The sequence below is a fragment of the Brassica oleracea genome, unplaced genomic scaffold (genome assembly GCF_000695525.1).
Source record: "Brassica oleracea var. oleracea cultivar TO1000 unplaced genomic scaffold, BOL UnpScaffold00686, whole genome shotgun sequence".
Lineage (NCBI taxonomy): Eukaryota > Viridiplantae > Streptophyta > Magnoliopsida > Brassicales > Brassicaceae > Brassica > Brassica oleracea.
In genome coordinates, this window is record NW_013617437.1 from 82,835 (window position 1) to 91,714 (window position 8,880).

General features: G+C 40.0%; 1 pseudogene; it reads left to right on the plus strand.

Annotated features, from left to right (window-relative positions):
• LOC106319910 overlaps positions 1-6,651 on the plus strand; it is a 20,450-nt pseudogene extending 13,799 nt beyond the window's left edge.
• The last annotated feature ends 2,229 nt before the right edge of the window (positions 6,652-8,880 follow it).

Here is an 8,880-nt window from a genome sequence, read left to right on the forward strand (position 1 = left end):
GGAATAAATTGGTTAGCCGTGATCAAAGTTACACCTCGTGGACGAATCATCAGTGGAGAAGAACCATCATTGAAAGAAGAACAGATAAATGAAGTCGAAGAACCTGAACAATAAATTGATGACATCCTTCTCATTGATCCGCATAATCATGAGTACGAAGATCTTACCGACGATGCCACGGACGAAGTTGTTGAAGACGAGTTTAATGAAAATGATGATGTTTCTAGTGATGACGAGAATGTCGATGTTTCCGATTGATGTATTTGTTTTTAATATGATTGATTTTCAGGCTTAATGCATGTGATTTGATGAGTTTAATTATGAATGTCTATTTATATAATTTGACTTTGTGTAAAGCAATGGGGGGTTTGAATTAGAAAGAAGAGATTGAGATTATAAGTTAAGGAATTGTGGGTTTAGCATTGAGGTTAAAAGGAATATGGGTTTGGGGTTTGGAATATATGAAGTAGAAGATAAGGAAGATGGTGTTTGGGGTTTGGGGTTTCAGATTTTAGGGATTTAAACATAATCCTCGTTGATTCCACGTAAACTAACGAGGAACTTACGACGAATCCTAAAAATAAAGAACGCGGGACTCGTTAATTCCACGTAAGCGGAATTCGTCGTAAAGACCTCGCAATAGGAAAACACAGGCCTTTGTATTTCCTCGTAATAAAAATAGGCCTTGCTATTTCCTCGTAAATTAACGAGGAACTTACGACGAATCCTAAAAATAAAAAACGCGGGACTCGTTAATTCCAAGTAAGCAGAATTCGTCGTAAAGACTTCGTAATAGGAAAACGCGGGCCTTTGTATTTCCTCGTAAATAAAAACATGGGCCTTGCTATTTCCTGGTAAAAAAAACACGGGCCTCGCGAGTTCCTCTTAACTTTTCGAGGAAATTACGAGGATTACTAATTTCTTATATATATACCCGAGCTTCTCACTTCCATTTCGTCTCCATTTCCTCTCTCTTTCATAGCAATGGTACGTTACTCTCTTTATTTCCTCTCTAATTTGATTAATTTAGGGTAGATTAGGCGGTTAGTGTAGGGAATTTAGATAGGTTTACTGCTTTTATGTTAATTAGTGTTGATTAGGTGGTTAATGTAGGGAATTTAGCTAGATTTATAGAATCTGTTAATTACAGAATTTGTTAATTACTGTTGATGTTAATTTTAAAAATTAAATTTTTTTTCCAGGTTCGAAAGAACAGACTTACTCCCCAATTACAGAGAGATGTTCGGTGAGCCTGGTAGTCGTTTAGACCCGTCTTCTTCAGCTACCGGTTCTTCTTCAGCTCCCCGTTCTTCTTCAGCTCCCGGTTCTTTGGGTCCGGAGACTGTCCCCAAGACTCAGTCTTCTCAGAGAGTCTCTCGGTCTCCTCCTTCTGGTGCACCATCGGTTCCTCGATTCATTGCACCACCGGCTCCTCATGCTCATGTCCTAGAGGTGCCTCCTCCTGTGCCTCCTCCGATGCCGGCCGGGGATTCATCCCGATTTGAAGGTGCCGCCGAGTGCTCCTTAGATGCAGTACACTGTCGAAGACCTTCTCGCTCAGCCAGGCAGAAAAGGTTTATCAGCCCTAGACCCCGACCAACCGGACGGAACTTTGTGGTACGTTACATTTTTTTTTAATTCTTTTATAACAATAATAAATAATTTATACTTTAAATTTGTTTTTTTTTCAGGTTTGGGGTTGACTGATGTGTTGCTCGGAACATAACCGAGACGATTAAAGGTTACTTCTCCGAGCCACATCCGAACTGGAAAACGACGCCGATCTACGTCAGAAAGATGTGGTTCAAAATTTTCGCTGTAAGTTACTATTAATTAATTATATATACTTTAATTTTTTATGATTTAGATTTTTTAATTTTTTAAAACTAATGCTTAATTTAATTTTTTCTGTTACAGTAAAAAATACCATTGGTCCATGTGGGTCAATGAGAGGGTGAAGATAGCGTTTAACGCAAAGGCGGAAACGTTTAACGCGAAGGGGAAAGCTCGCTTGTTGGACATGGTCTCCAATTGGAAGAGTGACTGGATCGTGAAGGGGTATGAGCGTGGCAAACCCCTTGAGCTCACCACGGATGTGTGGGATGGCCTCATCCGTTATTGGCGGTATCCTGACTCCATTAGAGTCGCCAAATCTTGCTTTGTCTCCCGTTAGACGGTAGATGAGCACGGCCACGGGCCGATGCTTCACTCTACGGGTCAAAAACCCCACGCCGGTGTCCGTCTGGATATGGTAATTAAATATTTAATTTAATTAAGTATATATATATATATATATATATTCTAACTTTCTTAAATGTTTTTTAGGCCAAAGAGACGGGAGAACTCCCGTCCCTTTTGCAACTTTACGAGAGGATCCACAAGAACAAGGCGGGCCAATTTCTAGATGCTAGGTCCGAGGAGATCTTCAACGACTTGGTTGGTCGGGCTGAAGAGCACCAAATCCGGCTGACCCAGGAGTCCACCGACGGATTACCCGTCACCTCATCCACACTTGAAGTGGATAGGATTTTTGAGTAGGTAATGTTTTTTAAATTTTAAATTTTTTTATTATTCATTTAATTTAACTTTAACTTTTTTACTAACAATATTTATTTTTTGTTTTTAAGGTTGTCCCTAAGAAAAAGGGAAGTACGTTGGGGATTGGTTCCGTCAACGATGTTCCGAGAGCGACATCGTCTTATGGTTAGAGACGGGATGATGAAGTCACTCAGCTGCGTAACGAGTTGGACTCGACGCGATCTTCGTTCATAGCTCGTATGGGTGGACTCGAGGGCTTCTCGGACGTTGTAGCGGCCACAAATCCGGAGTGAGAGTCCTTGTTGAGGAACATGCGACGACAAAATCCCATTCTAGGCGAGTCATCCGGCACACATGACGAGGCGGATATAGAGAGGAGGAGTGAAGAATTCTACCGGGCGATGAACGACCCTTAGTTCTTTTTTTTCTTTTCGGTGGTTGTATTATAAATTCAAAACTTATTTATGTATAAAATATTTTCGTATTTACGTTTATTTTTAAATTATATTTTTATTAATAAATTAAATAATTTTTATTATATTTTTTAACTCTGAAAAATAAAAAATCGAAGTTAATTCGTAGCTAAATTACAACTACATTACGTGGAAATCTTACGAGGAAGTTACGAGGAAAACGTTTACGGTAACATTACGAGGAAAGCTTAATGAGTATTTTACAACTCCTTGGGCAAGTTTAAGGTAGCTAATCTAGAGACAGGTATTAATGACAATCCCAATGATGAATAACACAACTTAGCAATCTATAGTTGGGGCTAATCCCTCATAACCTATTTAAACCCTAAATATAACAAGAGAACTACTCAGACATGTCTAAGCAATTCATAACATCAATTAGGTATAAAAACTGCATAGATAAATAAATAGATATCAATGGAGTTCCAATCACAAATCTCTTTGGATCTTCTCTCCAATCTACTAAAAATCCTAGAAAACATTTTCCTGCGAAAATAGTAAAACAAGAAAGCACACTTTGCCTCTAACATGTTGGCAAAGCTTATATAATTAGGTTAAAACTCGTCAAGGTTAATCTTGTAAATTGGTGAAGACTTGGGCTCTAAGTCAGCTGGGACCAAGCGGGCTTTCTGTGTGCTTCGCTGTCGATCGATGTCACAATGTGAACATCGATCGATTATTCCTCTTCAATATCGACCGATGGTCGTGCTCGATGGTCAGCTCGGATGCTTTTTCCAAATATCTCCAAAATGCTCCAAAATCATTACTTTCTTCCAAATCACTTCTGATCCTATAAATATATTAAATAGACTCTAGAATATAATAAATAGTTGTTAAAACACTTATAAACCATAGGTAAAAGTGGGTCAAATCCATGGTCTATCAATCACCTATTGCAAAGCACTTCACATGGTGGATAATCAATTGGATCACCTATTGCAAAGAAAATTGACCGCATCTTTGTCAATGATCATTGCAAAGAAGATTGACCGCATCTTAGTCAGTGTTCATCTTAGTCAATGATCACTGCCCTAGTAATGTTTGATTGAGAACTCAAAATGGGAACAAACAAAAACCTTTCAAATTGGGAAAATTTCTCCTTCAGCATCCAGACTTCAAGGGGAAGATTGGTTCTATGTGGAACCGATTGATGTTCCATGGTTCATCAATGTTTAAGCTCTCCAAGAAATTAAAATTTTTTAAGAGAACAATCAAGACTTTCAGCAAAAAAGCACTACTCAGATCTTGACCAAAAAAGTTCAACACACCCTTGAGGATCTCACTGTCTGCCAGAACAACCTTTTGCAGTCCCTTTCACCCTCATTTTCTATTAGGGAGAAAGAAGCTCAAAAGGTCTGGTCAGATTTAGCACTCGCAGAGGAGAGGTTCTTATGCCATAAATCAAGGATCCAGTGGCTACCTTGTGGTGACGCAAACACACCATTCTTCCACAAGATTTTTGATGCACGTAATGCTGCAAACCAGATTCGTTACCTGCTAAACCAAACAGGGAGGGCAATCGAGAATATCTCAGAACTCCAGAGCCACTGTGTTGATTTCTTTGCAGATTTGTTTGGTGGTCAGGTCACTGCCCTTATCAGGATTCTAAAGATCTGATTCACTCCCTCTTTCACTTCAATTGCAACACTAATATGAAGGTTGTCCTCGAAGCTCATGTAGCTGATGCAGAGATTAGGCTGAATTTTTTGGGATTTTTGTCATCCCAACAAACAAGTCTCTTGGAGCAGATGGCTACACTAGTTAATTTTTTACGAAGATGTGGAGTGAAATAGGTCATGAGGCTGTCAAAGCTGTTCATGAGTTCTTCCCCTCAAGGAAACTCTTTAGGCAATGGAATAGCATTATGATCACTTTGATACCAAAGTAGCAAAATGCGGTCAGAATCACTGCATTCAACCAAATTCTTGCTGCAATGTGATCTACAAAGTAATATCAAAGTTGCTTGCAAGGGGCTTGGAGCACATCCTCTCTCAGTGGATATCTCCATCTCAATCAGCATTTGTCAAAGGTAGAATTCTCTATGAAAATGCGCTTCTTGCTACTGAACTTGTTCAAGATTTTGGCCAGGACAGCGTTTCTAGAAGACAAGTTTTAAAAGTGGACTTGTAGAAAGCCTTTAATACATTGAGATGGAATTTTATTTTAGAGGTTCTAGTGGCAGCAGTCATTCCTTTTAGATATGTGAACTGGGTTAACCAATGCATCACTCAGTCAAGTTTTTTCATTAACGCCAATGGAAGCCTATGTGGGTTCTTCAATGGTATGAGAGGCTTGAGACAAGGTGACCCATTATTTCCATCTCTGTTTGCAATAGATATGGAGGTTCTTGCTCGTCTCCTAGAGATGTAATTTTCAGAGGGCTCCGTTGGATATCTCAAGTCTGGTTTTTCAAATGACCTGATGATCTTTTATGATGGAAAGCCCTCATCTCTTCATACCATAACCTCTGTTCTTCATGATGTCAACCAACTTTCTGGGCTGGAAATGAACAAACAAGAATAATTAGTCTATACAGCAGGCCTTAACTGGTTAGAAATCCGATGAAACAGTTGCTTTTGGCTTTGTGAATGGCACATTCCCCTTCAGATACTTTGGGCTGCCTCTGATGCATAAAAAACTCCGGCAAAGTGACTATTCTCCCCTCATTGATCAGCTTTCATCCAGGTTCAACCATTGGGCCACCAAATTCCTTTACTTTGCTGGTAGACCGCAATTAATCTCTTCACTCATTTACACTACTCTGAACTTCTGAATGTCCACCTTTATTTTGCAGGTTTGCTGTCTCAAAATGGTAGAGCAGATGGGTAACTGATTCCTTTGGATAGGTGACATCTCCAAGAGGGAGGAATCAAAGTATCTTGGCAGCAGGTTTGTCTCCCAAAAACTTAAGGAGGTTTGGATTGCGTCATTTTTCGTACTTGGAACCACACACTAAACCTTCGCCTTGTTTGGATGATCTTTACCAATAGATCCTCGCTTTGGGTTGCATGATTCAGGCGTCGTCTTAGACATGCAAACTATTGGAACGTTGAGGCATTAGATCACCACTCTTGGACTTGGAAAATCGTGCTTGGTCTTCGTCCTCTTGCAAAGAGATTCTTAAGATGTGAAATTACAAGTGGATATACAGCAAGTACTGGTATGACCATTGGACCAGCTTAGGCTCCCTGATTGAATATGTTGGCACCTTAGGTCCCCAACTCACTGGTATTCCTGAATCAACAATTGTTATTGAAGGTACATGCTTGGGAGGATGGCTTATTCCATCTCATAGGACCAAGAATTTCGCCTCTCAGCTCTGCGAGATGCTCTAATGGACATCACAGTACAAGACCAGCATCAGCAACTCTTAGTTGAGTCCTTCACATGGTTCGCAAGAAGCTCCTCTGAATAAAATTTCTCGACGAAAAGAACCTGGGAACAGATCAGACCAGCTAGCTCTCCTAAAATGTGGGCAAAAACTGTTTGGTATAAGGGATGTATTCCTAAGTATGCTTTCACATTCTGGGTCACTCATCTGGATTGCCTTCCGGTTAAATCCCGATTAATATCTTGGGGCTTCAACACGCAAGATAACTGCTGCATATGCAAGACTAGGCCTTCCAGCCATTTCACTTAACCACTAGAATGATCTCATCGAATTGGTTATTTCCCCCTCAGGTCCGTTGAGTGCCACTCTTACCCACTTAGTAGCTCAGACTATGGTTTGCCATCTTTGGGGAGAAAGGAACAATCATTCAACAACTCAATTTCCACCTCGCGAAAGGACCTCCTGAAGCAGATTGATAGAAGTATCGAAGACTCTATCTTTGCAAGGAAGAACCAGAGGAAGTTCAGAAAATTTCTTCTGCTATGGATTGCGTATGAATAATGCTCCATCTCCATAATTTTTACATGTTCTCAATTAAGTTTTTCTCCAATTTTTTTTGGGTTTTTTTAAAACTCTTTTTTTGCTCCGCCGAGCAAGTTGTTAAGTAAACTTTTTTCAGCTTTGATAGTAAAATTCACATTTTATCAAAAAAAAAAAGATAGGATTTAGGGCACTCTTAGAGCATGATTAATGGGGGTTTTTAGGTGGGTGTCTTAGTATAATTAGGATTATTTTTTAAAAAAATAGCAATTAAGATAAGGAACGTCTCCTACATAAGGCTTAGAAGAACCGTGTCTTAAAGTACATGTGTTATAATTGTATTGAGCAGGGTATTTTGAAAAGGAAAAAAAATGCCGGTTGTTTCTCTATCTCTCTGTGGCGCTCCCGACGAAGAAAATCGCATGTGGATCTTAAATAACATGCTTGGAGGACATCGAGGACCATTGGCCTCAGCGTAGAGACGTCGTCACTTGCGCCTGCGTATTGAAGAAGTGGAGAGAGATCATGCTGGAGATCGTTAGATCTCCGAGAAACTCCGGCAAAATCACTTTCCCTTCTTGCCTCAGACTGGTATGCCTTTAATTGAGAGAGACTCAATTTTGATTGAGTTTTCAATTAGGGCATTGATAAAAAGTTGTTCTTTGATCATATTGTTGTAAAGTTGATTGCTTTGGATCATGTTTGAACGAGTACTTGCTACTGTGTTTGAAAGTTTTAGACTTTTAGTGGTGAACTCAATCACAATTTTGTATTCTGGTTGAGTTTCCAATTATGGCATTGATAAAAGGGCTTAAAGGCAAGTTCTTTGATTATATTGTTACTGATTGTTCTGTAAATTTGGTTGCTTTGGATCATGTTTGAATGAATACTTGCTAATGTGATTGAAAATTGTAGACTTGTAGTTTGTGAATGTGGGAACTGAAATTCGCACTGCTGATTTCCGTTTAAATTAGGAAAAATACGAAACCTAAATTTCCCAGAGGTCCCGGATCTCTGCTAAACCACACGCCAAGCAATCAGAACATGAAAGTATAGATGAGAAATAAATATATGGAATTGAAAAGAGAGCAAGAAAGGTTTTTATTCCGAATCCGCGTTTGAGCGTAACAACAAGGTAAGAGCCTTCGGCCACGAGAGCTGTCAGCGAGATTCCTAGTTCTAGCAACCTAAGACTTGAAAACCTAGTTGAGCCGCAACTTGATAACAAAAACGGAAAAGTGCCTAAATGTTTTAAGTTTTTTGCTCTGAGTAATAATTCTTGTGTGTCTTCGCCCCTTCAGCTTCGATCCCCTTATATACTCCTTCTAAGGCGGTTTGACTTTTTCCCTTTCTGCCCTTGGTCGACTTTATCGCTCCGTGGAAGTATTCCATTTTTCTACGATTTTTGTATTTATCCTTGGAAACTTGACATTTATATTCGGAAACTTGACATTTATCTTCTTATGGGCGACAAATGATAAATCGTCGTAACAACTGGGCTTGGTTTCATAAATCATAAGTGGGCTTTTTGCCGTGTTCTGGCCCTTTTTGGGCCGTTTCCCGACTTTGGCGTTTTTACGATTTTATAACAAGAATTCTTCTGAAACGACGTGGATTCCGAAGGACATTCAAATTCCTCGTATAGCGTAGGCAACATTGGGTGTTCAGCTAACCGTTGCCGTTTTATACGATCAATCCGAATGTTCTTCGGAGAAACGAGTACTTTACGATTTTAAAATCGTAAAGTTCAAACGATACCTCCGATCAAGACAAAACAAGAATGAATTCAATGCAATCTTCAAGAGAGGAGCTACGAGGACAAGGCGAAGACGGACTCCGGTCGATCCAGCCCGGCGAATGGCCAAGCTGAATCCGTTTTGGGTCTAGCTCGGCCATTCGCCGAACTAGACAAGTCCAATTCGGCGAATGGCCGAGCTGAATCAGTGCTGGGTCCGGCTCGGCCGTTCGCCGAACTGTACTGGTCCAGCTCGGTGAATG